The sequence below is a fragment of the Lissotriton helveticus genome, chromosome 7 (assembly GCF_964261635.1).
Source record: "Lissotriton helveticus chromosome 7, aLisHel1.1, whole genome shotgun sequence".
NCBI lineage: Eukaryota > Metazoa > Chordata > Amphibia > Caudata > Salamandridae > Lissotriton > Lissotriton helveticus.
Window position 1 is genome coordinate 176,085,274 of NC_136068.1, and position 16,892 is coordinate 176,102,165.

Sequence of the window (16,892 nt, forward strand, 5' to 3'; positions counted from 1 at the left end):
TTGCTAACATTAACAGGTAGGTTATTTAACCTTTATTTTTTTCCACCTGGTTAATAGGAAAGATAGAGATAGTTGAGGGGTCTTCTGCTCCTGAAGAAAACCCACAGATGTATACTATAGGAAGCACTGAAACATTTCACCCACTTAAGATAGTGAGGAAGGTATCCAAATAAGCACCTCTTAACCCCCTCTTTTATTTGTGGGGTGGGTGATTTTCATGGGGAGAAGCACACGATAGAGAGAGTAACACTGCTGGTGGGATTTGCCATTTGTAGCCCACCAGGGATCAAGAAACACAGAGCACATGGGCCGGGATGCTCTGCATGGAAAAAACACTCATGGCATGTTATGTTGGTGGAAATGCACACATCAGAGAGAGTAACACCTGAGAGAGAGATCAACATGCAGCACAGGGGCTTGCGTTCTAGCAAGAGGAAAAACACACCGGAAAACACATGCGCTTTCAATGCAGTGGTTAACCAAAAAGTAAAAAGGAGTTCACCATAAGTGAGCAATAGACCAATAGAAGGCAACCGAGCAAAAGCATAGAAAAGTGGCAATGCTATGAGAAAGAGAAAAACACAAGATGGACCAGAAGGGGACAGGAAAGCCACTGCAAGCAAGTTAGATGCAAGCAAATAGGTGTGAAAATAAAAACAACAAATCGCAAGCAATAGGAAAGCCATGAGCCCCCTGTAAGGTGTAAGAAAGCCCACAATAGGTCTTTCGCAACCAGACTACTTGCGCTGCCTTATAGGCAAGATCTAATGAGACGAGCAACCATGCCTCCAAGTTGTTTTCCTCTGACCACACTCGATATTGACATTTTCATATACAGTAACAATAATTGTACAAATTCTTTTCAATGTTATGAACATTAAACGTAAAAAAAGGCCATATTTTTCTCACGCTCATGATGATTTGAATAAAAACACACTCTATTAAAGGCCATACATTTATTTATTTATTTTATTTGATAAAGTTTTATATAGCGCGAACAAGATCCGAAACGAACGTCATTTTGTAATGCATGAGACTGGCACATAGTGGCATGTTATTTGATGGCTAGACATCCTCTCTACTACAAGGTTTAGCTGCTTAAAACACAAGGTCTTCAAACTTTGAACTTACTTGGCCCAAACCCAATTGAAAACGCACTCACAAGTGCCATTGATTGAGCTCAGAGCTCGGGAAAGTGTGTGCTATTACAAACCATATGCTTCTTTTGTAGCATTATTTCCTGTGGCTGGATGAGGTCTCCCACATTATGAGCATAATAAAAAAAATGCAAACAACCTTAAGCTTGCAGTGCTGATCAAGTCTATGTTAGGGCTCGTGATCAAGCCACTGAAACAGTCAGATTGATGGAGTCTCTCCTGACCTCTAGAATGTCAGTAGTGGTCTGCCCTGGGAGTCACTGGAAACTAGTGAACCACTCAACATGTACAGTGAAAGGTTTGATGTTCTGATGCTGCTGTTGCGGGACTCCAGTGAGATTCAGAAACTTGCTCAGCCAATTCCAGTGACCGATACTGACGTCACAGCACATCCGGCAAGCTGCAGGACTCTACCTCCAGCTTTGTCCGCTCAGCCCATGGCAACCACGGTGGGAACAAACTTCATCACACCAAGCCCAATGGGGGTCAAAATGGCAGAAGAATTACGCTGGAAACCCACAGAGCCAAATCTCACTGATGCATAGCAGTAAAGGACATTGGGTTGGCCAATTAGCTGCTGAAGGAGGTCTAAACCAAGGTCAACCAAAGTTCTCATCCTCATGTTGTCCCTTGAGCAAAAGAGATCAATAAATTAATATTGGCACTCACAATTGATTTCAGGGTTAAGCTCCTCGGTTTCTTCAGTGTTCTAATGGAATAACTCCCTTATGGGGTTTTTGGTACTGCATGTTTAATTTTGGAGGATGAGATGGTAGGAACAGAATACTGAAAAGCTGAATAGGGCTTGCCACAAAAGCCAATCCAAACATATTTCTAGCCCTCCTTTACATCCCATAAGTAAAAAATCAATGCATATGTGTAAAATATCAATCGTCATACTCCCAGTCTCAAGAAGTGACCCCAGCATGCCTTGTTGATGAGGACCCACTGTCTCAGAGACAGAGATACAGCATGACATGCATGAGATGGATATAGTAAACCCCAAGATGACGCGCCTATCACAAGCCATTCAAATGATCCGAACAAAACTAAAATTAGGCTTCTCACCAAAAGTAGCAGTTTCTTGGTCAGCATTGATGTTCTGCGAACAGGATGATTAATGATGATTCCTTCCAAACCACATGCAATGAGAATGGCTAATACTAAAACATGGCTTAGGATCTCTTTGAGGAACAACTGGAGATAAACATTTATCTAATGCTGACACATGGAGAGTAGGATGGTCACAAGCCAGCATACAAAGATGGCCCCACAAATCAAATAAATGACCCCGGACAACAGATGATAGAAGATGATTATTCCCAAAATTCTTGCCAGAACAGCTCCTTTTTCCAAAGCACCTCCAAGGATCTTTTGTAGGAACATCTGGTGGGAGACGTTTATCTGAAGCCGATGCAGGGCCAATACAATGCACACAGTCAAGTATCCCTTTATTGACCCAACTGTAATATCCACTACGAAGTACAACAGATGATAAAAGATGATTCTTTTAAAAAGGCACATCACGAAAGTTTCAATTACCAAAGAAGGTAAGAGGATCTCTTCTATAAGCCACCAGAGGTAGACATTTATCTGACTCAACAAGTCACCGTAAATGATTGCATACCCGATTGCAATGGCGCAGGCAGTGAGCACAACCTTGGGCAGGATGAATTGCAAACCAGACCCTAAAAGACAATTTGAAAAGGAGTGTAGATTTCAACATTAATTTTGTAACAGCTTAAAAATTCATCAACTGTCATCAGAATTACAAGGTAATATTTGATTTTCGTTTATTTAAATTTTTCCATAGCCCTCACGTCACTGCTTTTGATTGTTTTTATAAAGAGAAAAGGCAGTAAAGATGAGTAGAATAGCAAATACATTAAAGGGGCAATCCAATGAAAAGAAAACAGAACTTGTCCCCCTACCCTTGACACATGTCAATCATCAACAATAGGGCTCTACAGTGTCCCTTTGTTTAAAAATCCCTGGTTCGCCTGTGTGGACTATTGTGACATAGTTCACTGAATGGCTCCTTTACACTAGAGTGGAAGGTTATGGGTTTAGTGCCATAAGCCCACCCTCAGCCCCAGGAACGCCACCTCCCGGAGGCTATATTTATAAATAATGTGTAGGGGGGCTTCAAGACCCCCCAACACAGCCCCAGGGACCACCAACACCTGGACCTTAATAATTGTTGGAGGGTGGCCGCACAGCACCCCTTGTGGCACCGTAAATGGCCCTAGGGACTGCCACCCCCCAGGGCAGGGCCGCAGCAATGTTGCGGGGTGCCCACCTCTTGGACATTGCAGTTTGCTACGGCTTGACGAGAGCGGACTACTGCCAAGCCATAGGGAATCCTGGTCCGCTTCAAGGAAGCAATAGCATGGAAAATGCTCTTGCTTCCATGAAGGGGAGCAGAATACATTTTGGACAGAGAGAGTTGCATGTTTGCAGCACCCTTTGTCCAAAAGCAATGCCGGCTCCCACAGAAGGTGGGAATCCAGCAGGGATCCCAACGAGCTGGCTACGGAAGAAAAAACCATGAAGGCTTGGCCCCTGGGGATGGTGTCCCCAGGGCCAAAATCAGCCGGGGGAGTGGAACCGCACTGGACCCTCCTCTCTAAAAATAAAAGAAAATACATACGAAGACCTGGCCCTGGGGAATGAGGTCCCGAGGCTGACATTGGTCTGGGGAGGGGTGCTGCACTGCCCCTTCCTTTTTTTCAGCATCAGAAAAAATAAGCCATGGCCAGGGAAATGGGGTCCATGAGGCTCAAAATGGTCCAGGGAAGGGGAGCCATGCAAATCGCTGAGGCCCGCCCCTTTTCTCGACCACTCTGCAAATGCACCTTCTTGGGCGCTGCTGGGAGGGAGGCAAAATCCCTCTCCTGAAGAAACCCTTGCAGACCCTAACGCCCTCAAAAACTACAGACCCATCTCCCTGCTCCTGTTCTCTGCCAAAGTCATTGAGAAAGCCATCAAACAGCCAACTCGCCACATTCATCGATGAGCACAACATCCTCGACTTCTCCCATTCCGGCTTCAGGAAAAACCACAGTGCGGAAACTGCACTCCTCGCTGCAACAGACAACATGCACACCCTACTCGACAAAGGAGAAACAGTAGTCCTCATTCTCCTCGACCTCTCAGCGCCATCTGACAGTTTCCCACCGCACCCTAATACGCAGACTTCACGAAGCAGGGATCCAGGACAAGGCCCTCGACTGGATTAGCTCCTTCCTCTCCGGCAGAACACAGTGGGTCAGACTCCCCCCTTTCCTCTTGGACCCTACACCGACCACCTGCGGAGTCCCTCAGGGGTCCTCCCTCAGCCCGACGCACTTCAACGTCTACATGGCTCCGCTCGCCCCCATTGTCAGAACCTACAGACTCAACATTGTGTCATATGCAGACAACACCCAACTCACCCTCTCCCTATCCAACGAACACAACACCACCAGACAAAACTTTTGAGAAAGCAATCAAAGCCGTCGCCAAATGGATGAAAAACAGCTGACTTCAACTAAACACCAACAAGACGGATGTACTCATCATGGGCCCAAACCCCGATGCCTGGAATGACACCTGGTGGCCGCCCGCCCTCGGAAACCCGCCTACCTCCACGGACCACGCGCGCAACCTGGGAATCATACTGAACTCTGACCTCAAAATGGACCACCAGATCAACTCCGTCTCATCCTCCTGCTTCCACACCCTCTGCCTCCTACGTAAGACCTTCAAATGGATCCCCTTGAACACAGAAAGCCTGTCACTCACAGCCCTGGACACCAGCAGACTCGACTACGGCAACGCACTCTACACTGGAATAAACGAAAACCTCACTCGCAAGCTACAGAACATCCAGAACGCGCCGCAAGACTGGTCCTCAACCTGCCAAAACACTGCCACATCTCCCAGCACCTGCACATACTCCACTGACTCCCCATCGAGGCAAGAGTCACCTTCAAGATGCTCACCCACGCACACAAGACCCTCCACCACACCAGATCAGCATACCTGAACAGCCGACTCAATTTCCACGCACCCCAAAGGACCCCACGATCAGCCCAGCTCTCCTATGCCGTGGTCAAACGCACCAGAAAAACCAGATCAGAAGGCCGCTCCTACTCCTTCCTTGTGACCAAGGCCTGGAACGCCCTTCACTCCACCTCATACAGACAACATCACTTCCCATCTTCGTAAGAGACCTCAAGACCTGGCTCTTTGACAGACCCCTTCCTTCATGGACTGGAACCTGCACCCACCGTTGATGCAGCGCCTTGAAACCCTTACGGGTGAGTAGTCGCGCTTAACAGACACCTGATTGATTGATGGATTGGTTGGCTGCTGAGGGTACTTAGGGGTCAACAAGACCTCCAGTAAGCCCCACACATTGGGATTGCTGAGAGGTGGTCTGAGGCCAAGCCCCCTTTCTTCACCACTCTGCAAATGTGCCTCCCAGCGCACTGCTGGTGGGGGGATGGGTGGAAATCTACAATAAGTCTAGCCACTGGCAATCATTCGGGAAGCAGCATTATAACCCATTGTTCTTTTGCTCAGCATGCCGCCTCATATTTGACCCAGTGATATGCAAATCAGTTTTTACCCTGCTTCAATAGGAACATTCCAGCCTGAACAGCCAAGATAGACCAAGGCTGGTGTTGACTTCATGATTATTGATTCTTCTTTACTGAAACGTTTGCTTTAAAGAGAATTTTCATTCCCCCGACTTTGATTTTCTGCCTCTAACATTTTAAGTGATATTTAATCTGTCCCAAGGCAATATAAATTCCATATATAAAATAGAAATGTGTTTATATTATATGTTTGTATGCTTAAACATAACACAGAAGTTGCAATTGCATTGTGACTAACGTTTGTGTAGAAACCCCATTCTGCTATATATACCTCAGAACATTTTGGAGCTATTTCCTCCTCTCTCTCATCCTAAAAACGGTTTTATTAAAATGTCTGATTATTTAGGGTGGGGAAACTACCTGCATGAGGTTTGTGAATAACCACAAATTTGCACCCTTGTGGATGTTCACCACTTTCTGCCGAGGTCCCCACTCTGGAATGACCACAGTCTGTCCCTTTGATATTTAGTCACATGTAAACATTGACCATACAGGGGACATTTTCAGTGTCAATCATGAATCTGTAATGATTGGAGCGAATGGGTTCTCTTACCAATTTACAGGTGAGAGACAGTGCTAATTACTAATTGTCCCTTCCAAAAAGCATGCAATGTGTTAAGTAATGTGGGAGCAATATTCCCTGGAGGCAGTAAGGGGTTCTGGGAATGGAACTGCAATGGGTTACTTCTCCACTTCAGAGAACATGAACAGATTAGGAGGAGCCACCCCTGCCATATCTGTTTGTTCAAAATGATCATCCTTCCCAAATTTTTAAACATGTTATGAAACATTCTTTGTTAGGTAAAAAAGATTTTTTTTACAAGAATAGTGAGGGTTTGAGTCCAGTACTGTTGGATGGGTGCTCACCTCAGCTTTGATCTGCCTTCGCGTGACAGGGGAGTGGTTAAGCTACTTAATGATCATTTTCATCTGACTGTCTATTCTCTATTCTAGTTCTAAATGATCCTTTCTATTTTACTGGCGTTTTCCCATTGTAGTTCTGCTATGTTTCAAATATTTTTAATTATTTATTTATTATTATATATTTTTTAGGCCAATAGCAAACTGTAAACAATTACATAAAAACATAAACAAGAAGATAAGACATATTAAACAATACAAACATAAATAGCTTCCATAATGTCAAACTAACACAAAAGTCATATAGTTCCACACATTTAAGCTAGAGCCAACTTACATATAGCAATGCAAAACACCAACGCCACAAAAGTAGCGATGAAGCCAACCCCGATACAAAAATCAGCGATAACCAGTGACAGGCCTGCAATTCCCACTCCTCATGCGGGAAAAACGCAACATAAAAGCAGAGCACAAAAACGGCACAATGACAATGTACGAGCACACTCCCACATCTGTGACGTAGTACAAATGACTATCGTCCCACATCACATAGGCATATCCACACAGTCATAATGTACAATGACACGCAGTCTGCATGTAAACTGCGCCAATGCAAACACATGCTTGGAACACGCAGTGAAACCGAATTTTCCCACGGCATTGCAGAGAGACAAGCAACCCCTCCTGCACACAGAGTTGTCATGACCATGAGCAACCAATCATTCCAGCGTGGACGAATGTAGAGGCAGTGACTCCCGCTTATGTGCAAATTTCAAGTTTCAAGTTTATTTTATTTAGCAGTTACTTAAAACCATTGCTACAAATAAGTCATTGCAACATAAAAAGTTAAAATCGATTAAAAGACATTATAATATTTACAGTCCATTAAAAAAAGCAAGTAATTATTCTAGCAGCGTCAGTCTCTTTCCTTGTCAGCTGCAATGCTGATCTGATGTAGCATTTTCTTCTCCACTTTTCCTAAAAATTTCACAAACCTGCAGTTGAGCTGCATGTCCCCAGGTGCAAAGCACGCTAACACGGCCTGTCTCCGTGTACAGATGCCTCTCTGATTGAAAAGTGGTTTTAAAAGCTGTCTCCTTTCCTCTGTTAGATCTTTGCACGTACAGATGAGATGCAGCATATCTTCTTGTGCTGTCCCACACAGACGGCAGTTAGAATCAGATTGTTTTTTCAGACAATGTGGAAAGTGCTTTGTGCATGGCAACAAACCTAATCTGTATTTTAAAAATGTGATTTTTATATGTTTGGCGAAGCCGAAAGCTAAGTACTTTTTTGCAGCCTGAGAAGAATAGGTGCCCAGGGTCATCCAGCCATGCAACCTCTTTGTTGGGGCTGCCTTATCTTCAATCGAAGATTCCAGTTTTACAATTTTCTTTGTAGCTTTTTTGAGAAGACAGTGACTTGTCGGAGTTGCCGAAAGATCAGTAAGGCCCAGGATTGGCACATTAGTAGCTAAATATTTTGCTGCTGGAGATGACTGTTTCTGTTGTAGCTCAGTCCATAAGTGCCAGTTTAAGGTACCTGGTTTAGATTTCCTTAGTCTGTCCCAGAAAATAACTGTTGCACCTTTCCTTGCAATGGTCGGTTTTTGCACGTCAAACTCAAGCCTGATTTGTGCTGGAGAGACTCGTGTAGGGAGACCTAAGACCATTCTATATACTTTAGCAACCACGGTGTCCAAGAGCTTCGAATCCCTTCATCTCTGTGCCTCACTCCCGTAGGTTATTGTGGGTACGAAGTTGTGCTCGTATAACTTCAGCCAAAGGGGGGAGTGAGGGGCCCGTTAATCTGGAGTTTAGGTTTCTGATTGAGACGGCTAAGGCTATGCCTTTCCTTTTAATTACATTTCTTTGGGTTACAAAATGCCCACCTTTATCAATGGTCACCCCCAGGTATTTATACTCTGACAGTGAATCTATTTGAATCTTATTCCAAAACCAGACAGGTATTTTCCTTAAGGTTCTTTTTGATTGTCAAGGTTTTGGTTTTCTCCAGGTTGATGGTTAAATCATTAGCCTCCGAGAATTGGAACGTGATGTCTAGAAGACGCTGCAGACCCACCTTCGTTTGACGAATCAAATCTAGGTCATCAGCGTAAAGCAGGCATGGAAGTACTAGATTCCCAATCTTTGGGGAGTGTGTGTTGCAGGCATTTAATAGCGGAATCAGATCTGCAAGAAGCAGATTGAATAACATTGGGGCCAGTACACAGCCTTGCTTGAGGCCTTTTGTTGTTGGAATTTTCCTGGATAGCGTTGACCCGTTGCCGAGCTTTACTTGCACCCAAGTTTCAGTGTGCAAGTTGATTAACAGGTTCAGTAAAACCTGGGGGATGCCCCAGCCTGCTAGTTTCAACCAGAGTTTCTGTCGGTTCACATGGTCAAAGGCTGCCCGGTAATCAATAAAGCATAAATGTAGTGGCATTCTTGTGGCCTCAGCCTTATCAATTAACAAAGCCATTGTTATTATATTTGTCGAGGTCCCCACAGATTTAGAGCAGCCTGTTTGATTTAGGGGAATGATTGAGTTATCTTCCGCCCAAAGTTGCAGCTCGTCCAGCAGTGTCCCAGCAAAGTATTTTGCATTGTTGTCCAAGAGGGCGACTAACCGATAACTTTTGGGATGGGATGGGACTTGTCACCTGATTTAAAGATTGGTGAAATTATCAAGATCCGCCAAGATGGAGGTAGTCGGCCTGTTGTTCTTATTTCCCAGAACAAAGGACTAAGAGCCTTTGCCCAGTATTCTATATTTTGTTTGTAGAGCACGGGTGGGATTTCGTTAGGCCCCGGAGCCCCTGCTTGCCTTCCCTTCTTGATGTACTTATTAATTGATTTTGCATAATCATTTAAAGGAATAAGACCCGGTGATTCTCCTTCATTACAGTTCCTCAGAAATTACATTTCGCTCATTGGCTTGATGCTTTAAGGTCATATGCCGCTTTGTAGAGTCTATGCTAGTTTCAGCATGCGAAACAGTTCTTCCTTGCTTAAAGTGGTTTCTAAGGAAAGTGGCCTAGTCCTCTTCAGATATATTTGAAGACAGGCCCTTGTGCGTCGGGTGAGTAAATCTTTTTACACCCACACAAGGCCCTCCACAACGCCGGCCCAGCGCACCTCAACAAACGCCTCAGCTTCTACACCCCTACCCGCAAGCTCTGTTCTGCCGACCTTGCCCTCGCTAGAGTGCTGCGCATCCGAAGAACAACCGCCGGCGGCAGATCCTTCTCCCTCCTCGCCGCCAAGACCTGGAGCACCCTCCCCACCAACCTACGACAGACCCAAGATCTCCTGGCCTTCAGACGTCTTCTCAAAACTTGACTCTTTGATCAGTAGCAGCACCATCCCCCCCCCCCACACCCCCCAGCGCCTTGAGACCCTCACGGGTATGTAGCGCGCTTAACAAATGTCTTGATTGATTGATTGATTGATTTATAGCTTCCCAAAATCTCGCACTGTTTTTTAGTTTAGTGTCCGCATGCAATTTCGCCCACAGGGTATCCTCGTTGTTGTGCCTGGCTTCCCAGAGCGCTCGCTTTAAGCATGGTTTCTGTTGTCACAATTCAACAAGTTTTGTGATGTCAGTTGGATACTGGCACACCTGCCGCAAAGAGTGATTGACGCCTTTTTTATGGATTTTATCTTACTATTTTGTTGCATGGTAAAGTTAGCATGTCCCTGCTTTGAATTAGATTTGATTGGGGCGGAGAAAGTCGTAGCCAAGGTATGAGTATAGTTCATCCATTTCTCTATTTCGTACATGTTGCATATGTTGTGGGATTTAAGTCACAGGGGGCATCCCTGCATCACGGTGGTACATAACTGACCCCACAATGAGCCCTGATGTCACCTGTAGGCCAGAAATGGCAGCCAAATGGAATGACTCTAGACACATGTGAAATGCCGAAGAGTGGAATACACTACCAACTGTGACATACAGGACTGGCAGTTAGAATATGTGACACCCCAAACAGCACCACTGCACAGAGGTGACACACCCAGCATTCATGAACACATCACAAACTCGCCATCAACACATGTCACACTCACACCTGACTGATGTGCCGGTACAGATGAATGACATGCACTTAGTGAATGTAGGTTTGTAAGGCATTTATTTGCAAATTCTGTGCCTGTGGTCACTCTGTGATGTCCCATGAATACCAAGGACAGTCACAATGTGACTTGATCATCTAAAGAAATTTGTAATGATGTCGTCCCTGCAGGCTATTCCTGCTTCTGCTGCAGTGGTGCGTGGTCCACCTGCCTCAGCCTCATCCTCATCATACGGTGCCTCTGGGACTGGTATCCATGGTGCCTTGCTGCATACACATATGTTGTGCAACACACAACATGCAACAATTATCTTGCACACAATGTTTCTCCTGTACAGGAGCCGTCCACCAGCGACATCCAGGCACCTGACACGTGACTTCAATACGCCAAATGGGCATTCCACGATGCCCCGGTGCGTTTGTGGGCTGCATTGTCCTGCCTCTGGGACTGTGTGTTCGAGTCATGGAGGGGTGTCATCATCCAAGCGCAGAGTGCATATCCCTGGTTACCTGAGACAGCGCAGAGAGACACGAGTTAACAGTTGGTTCAGCATGATGTGTTGGCAGAATCACTGTGTCAATGGTGTGTAATATGTGTGACTATGTGATTCCTGTATGACATGTACTGCCTGTTGCACATGAGCAACATCAACGTGTTTTACATAGCCTAACTGCTGCTCCTCCCTCCCCCCAGCCTATTCACCAGTGTGCGCAGCGCGGTTGCATCACCTGCACCCCACAGCACACCATTGCCATGCCCGTCTGCGCATGTCCACAAGCCTGACACTGACACAGTGATGTAGTTTGCTGAAGGTGTGCGGTCACGTGTGTGTAAGCCTATGGTTAAGGACAGGGCAGACACAGATGTAGGGAACATGCCTAGACGAACTCGCCCTGCGCTTGAGTGTAGCCCTCTGGCCCATGCTGCGGAAATAGCGACACACACAACAGTTGGCATGTATGTTCCCAGACCCCATTCTTGCTCACCCTCTTGTACCCCTTGGACGAGGCCGTACGCCATGGGCATGCCACGAAGCAAACATCGCACAATGCGTGACGGGTGGTGCCGACACCACACCAGACACACACACATCAGTTGCCTCTTTCTCAAAGCCTAATCTCAACCACGTCCAGAGCCATGTGTCGAAAGACCACACCCCACACCATACTGCTGTCCGCCGGCCAACTCACTTACGCTCACAGGGGGGTCTGCACAGCTACATGCCAAAGGTCTACACCACTGCCTGAGGTGGCAATGTTGCGCATGCTGTACATAGCATGATGTGATGTGGTATGGCCCAGGGCCCTCGTGAATACATAGTGATCACACGTATACAATGAGATAATTTGTGGTACAGGCACGTGCACCCGGCACCTCCAGGGTTATCCCCAAACCTTTTGCTTCTTCCTTCTTTATTTTTCCTGTCCTGTGGTTGTTGGCAACAGGACTCTGGGCACTTTACCACTGCTGATCAGTGCTAAAGTGCATATGCTCTCTGTATAAATTGTTGTTATGATTGGTTATCCATGACTGGCATATTTGTGTTACCAGGAAGTCCCTAGTAAAGTGCACTGAGTGTGCCAGGGCTGGTGATTTAAATGCTACTAGTGGGCCTGCAGCACTGATTGTGCCACCCACATGAGTAGCCCTAAAATGGTGTCTCAGGCCTGCCACCGCGGTGCCTGGGTGCAGTTGCTAACTGTCATGCTGACCTGACCAGTGTCCACACTGGCCAGGCCTAACCCTTCCCTTTCTATACACATTGGACACCCCTATAGAAGGCCCTAGTACCCCCCTGAGCAGGGTGCAGTGTATATGAAAGGTAGAGCATGTACTAGTGTGTGTGACATGCTCTGGTAGTGAATTACAGCCATTTTCGTTTTTCACTATTGAGAGGGCTATCTTGCCCATAGGCTGTAATGGGGAATGCTGTGTATAATGTTACCTGCATATCTTACCATAGGAGCAAGATAGGAAATTAAAGTTTGGTATCCCTGAACTCAGAATTTAATAACCCATCTTTTAAAAAGGATGGTTTTCAAATCCAGTGTTTGAAAACAGCACTTTTAGAAAGTAGCTGTTTCCTTGTCTAGCCTTTCTGCGTGCCTTTGCCTGTTTGTGAATTGACTGTCAGGTTTGTGAGTGACAGGGGCTGTGGTGGCTCCAGGAGGCTGGCTGGGTCAGCCCAGGGCGGAATAGCTCCATTTGCATCTTGAGTGGTGGGAGGGGATAGCACTTGGGCCTGAATAGGGCTGTGCCTGCCTTCCACAATGTTGGCTCCACCCCTGCTGGGCGGCTGACGACCCTGCCCCTCTCTCTCAAAGGAAGGAAGGAGTCAGGTAAACAAAGTGCTCCAGGACTGACCAGAACTAGTTTGGACAAGGCAAAGGCCTCTCTGCCTTCAGAGAACAAAGGAAGCATTGGTATAAAAAGGGATACCCAAACCCCAGAACTTTAGATCGTCCTGGAATCAAGAAGTAACCTCTGCCAATGAGAAAGCTGGAAGACTGAAGAAGAAGAACTGTCCTGCTGTGTGTTTGTGGGCTGACCTGCAGTTGCTCTGCTGCCAAGGAGAGGGGAAGGACTTTGCTGTGTCACCTTGCATGAAGAGATCTCCAAGGGCCTGAAGAGAGCTGGCCTCCTGTTAAGAAGTCCCAGGAACAAAAGGACTTCACCCCCAGCTTCCCCCCTGAACTTTGCTGAGTGAGTTCTGCCCTTCCTAGAGTGCTTGATCCAATTGTGGGGCCTCTGGACGTTGTGCCTGCTGTTTGGGAAGCTGGACAAGAAAAAAAGAAGAAGATCCACAATTTTCATGCATCGCTCGCTTGAGGAGCGCCTTGTCGACAGCGCGAGAAAATCCCTGTCCCCGCGAAGATTGTCGCAGTGCCTGTTGCCACTGCAAGAACCAACGCATCATTTGCTTGCGGAGCGAATCGCCCCAGTGCGGGAAGATTCCTGTTGCTGCGAGTATCGTCACAGAGCCTGTCGTCGCTGGGTGAGTTTGTCGCACTGCTTACTTGCGGACGATCACGTTGCAATGAACATCGTCGCAGAGCCATCGCATCGAGGGGACACAAGAGGAGAAGTTCGACACTGTGCCGTGCATCACCGCCGCACCTCAGATCGTCGCCGTCCCGAAGATCGTCCCATCGTGCCTGTGTAAGACGCTTCCTACCGAACCTGCCCACTTTCCCCGGAATTAGAAACATGCTGACGTGAACCCTTTGCTGAAGAGGACATCAGCGTACTCAGGATAACTTCCGTCCCTTCTCTTTCTCCCCTTCCCAGTGAAGGTCATCAAGAAGGCCATCAACATCCAGCTCCCTAGCCATCAGGAGAAACGTGTCTACTGAGACAGATCTAACCACAGCTACAGATGACATCTGAATGCTGATAGACCAGGGAGAAACAGTGGCCCTCATCCTCCACAACCTCTCAGTAGCTTTCAACACCGTATCCCAACACACACTAATAACAAACTCCACCAGATCAGAATCCAAGGAGCAGCCCTCAAATGGATCGCATCATAACTCAAGGGAAGAAAGCAGAAAGATCAGGAATTCAGGTAAGGACCTCAAGACATGGATGTTCAACCGATTGGAGAACAGGCAGAATTATCCGACAGTGCCTTGTGACCCTCACGGGAAAAGCAGCTCAGCTCTACAAATCCTTATTGATTGATTGAGTGCATTGCTTGAGAGTTGCAAATGGAGTGTATGTGATGATATGGGTGCTCGTGTAAAATGCTCCAATAACCTTCTTTTTGAGTTTGCACTTTATTTTGAAAAGTGTACTAAAATCAAAACAAACCTTAGTGTAGGGAAAGAAACATTAATACCTATTCACTGGCTGATTTGTACTAAGTGAAACCAGAAAATCTGGCCGCATTGTCACCTCCTCCATTAAATTGTATTATCAGGCAAATTATTTATCAGTGGTGGATGCTCCAAAATAGCATTAGTGGACAGGGGGGTTAAAAAAAACTCTTACCTGCCTGCCTCTCCTCGGTCCTCTGTGTCCTCTTCCTTCTTTCTGCCTAACAGGAAGCAGGAACAGGAAGCACCCACCCAGGCTCCCCTGACCAATCATAACACTCCATTGCAGCATTGTACTTGGTCTGAAAGCCGTAGTTCAGAGCTCAGCCAGGGAATGGAAATCTGGGGCATGTTTTCCACCCAGGCTGTAATGTAGCCTAGATGGAGAACATGCACATTCAGCATGAGTGTTTGGCTGACCCAAGAGGGCCAGCCAAACATTCATGCTCACTTGGAGAGGGCAAACCACTCCTCCCCTGTTCTGTGAGCAGAGCAGCACCCCGCCACCCACAAAGCTGCAGCAGCATGGAAAAATAAAATTATATACATGATGTTACAATGCAAACAATTACAATGCATGGCTTTACAATGCACGATTTTACAACGCCTTCCATTACAATGCATTTTTAGAAACTACCCTTACAACGCATACCATTACAACGCTTAATATTTTTGGGGTAATAGTGGGCTAAGTATAGGATAGTGTAGGGATAAAAATGACTATTCTTACTCCAGTGAGTGCAACAGTAGGGTAAGTGCTGGATAGTGTAGGGGTACAAATACTATCCCCATGTACCCCAAAACCCATACCCACCCTAAAATTAAAAATATCCCGATTACTTGCCTTATAATGCGTTGTAATGGCATGCATTGTAGTGACATGTGTTGTAATGGCATGCGCTGTAATGGCATGCAATGTAAAGGCATCTGTATTGTAACAGCTGCATTGTAAAAGTAGCGCATTATAATGACTGCATTGCAATGGTTGTTTCCCGATTAAAAAACATTGCGTTATTATCATTTTATTTTTCCTTTTTTTGCAGCGCTGATGGCAGTAGGGTGACGCCCCTCTGGCTTAGCAGAGGAGCCGACGCCGTTATTTATTTCACGAAAACACTTTTTTTTCTTCATTAGTTCCAAAGCTTCCACGTTAAAGAACAGTAGATGTTGTACCACCCAGGATAATGTGCTGCATGGCTAAATACTTTTAAAGTCCCAAAGTTAAGACCGATTGGCTACGCCAATGCTTGTTTGTATTGTTTCTGCTGTAAATTTGAATCTGATGCACCGATTTTAAATGTATTTTGTGTTTGTTTTACACTGCATGGCTTTTAGGCAAAACAATTTAAAAACTAGTATGGATGAGGTGCTACGGAAGAAATCTCTTATTAAGAAATGCTATTGAATACATCTGAGCAAGGGAGGTGTGATGAAAGATATTTGTAGATAAGAGGTGCTGTCAAAGTTAACTGTACATGGGAATACATATTGAACTGACACAGGGGACGCCCCAGATAAAGAGGGGCCTAATATAGATACCAAAAAGGTATCCAGTTGACTTTTCTATAACAAAAATGAATGAGCAGAGTTCTCATTAATAGACAAGGGCACTAGCTTCCTCCTTATATTGTGTTCATTCTCTATCCCCTCCTTCTCCCCAAAATAAGTCTATGTGTCCAAACACTCACCTTTGAATTCATCATTTGTGGTCTCGTTGGTTGCATAATTTGTTGGCTCTATGGTTATCCTTTGCCCATCTTTTTCAATGGAGTGAGTGTTCTTGGGTGTCGACATGGAATGGGTAGTGAAATCCATGCCTGTGGTTGGGACATATGTCGGAGCAGGGGGAGCGGCGGCACTCGGGGTGGTGACTTGGGCAGGATGGGTAGCCATTTCCGTGTCTGTGGTTGTGATTGAGACAAATGTAGGGGGAAAGATTAATGACATATTTTACAGGAGTATCTTTAAACAGCAGTTTAAGAGAGAGCAAATATAAAGTACGCGGTGTAACGTTAGAGCTGCCGACAGTGGATTTGTGGAACATCTTGTGATTCTGGGCAAATCACTATGGGCCATATGTATGAAACTTTCATTTTGTGAGAATCGCTATTTGAGAATCGCAAAATGCTATGTATATAGGATTTGCAAATAATTTTGCGAATCCTACATATTCCTTAATTGCGAATCGCAAATTGCAATTCGCAATTAAGGAATACCTCCCCATTCATTCCTATGGGCCTAGAGGCCCATAGGAATGAATGGGAAGACATTCTCAATTTGCGATTCTCAATTAAAGAATCGCAAATTGAAAATGCAATTTCAAGGGTGCCAGGGTATCAA

The 16,892-nt window shown here is 45.8% G+C and overlaps 1 pseudogene; it reads right to left on the reverse strand.

Annotated features, from left to right (window-relative positions):
- Positions 1 to 1,180: 1,180 nt before the first annotated feature.
- On the reverse strand, positions 1,181 to 16,367 carry LOC144768983 (solute carrier family 2, facilitated glucose transporter member 10-like; annotated as a pseudogene).
- Between the last annotated feature and the right edge of the window lie 525 nt (positions 16,368 to 16,892).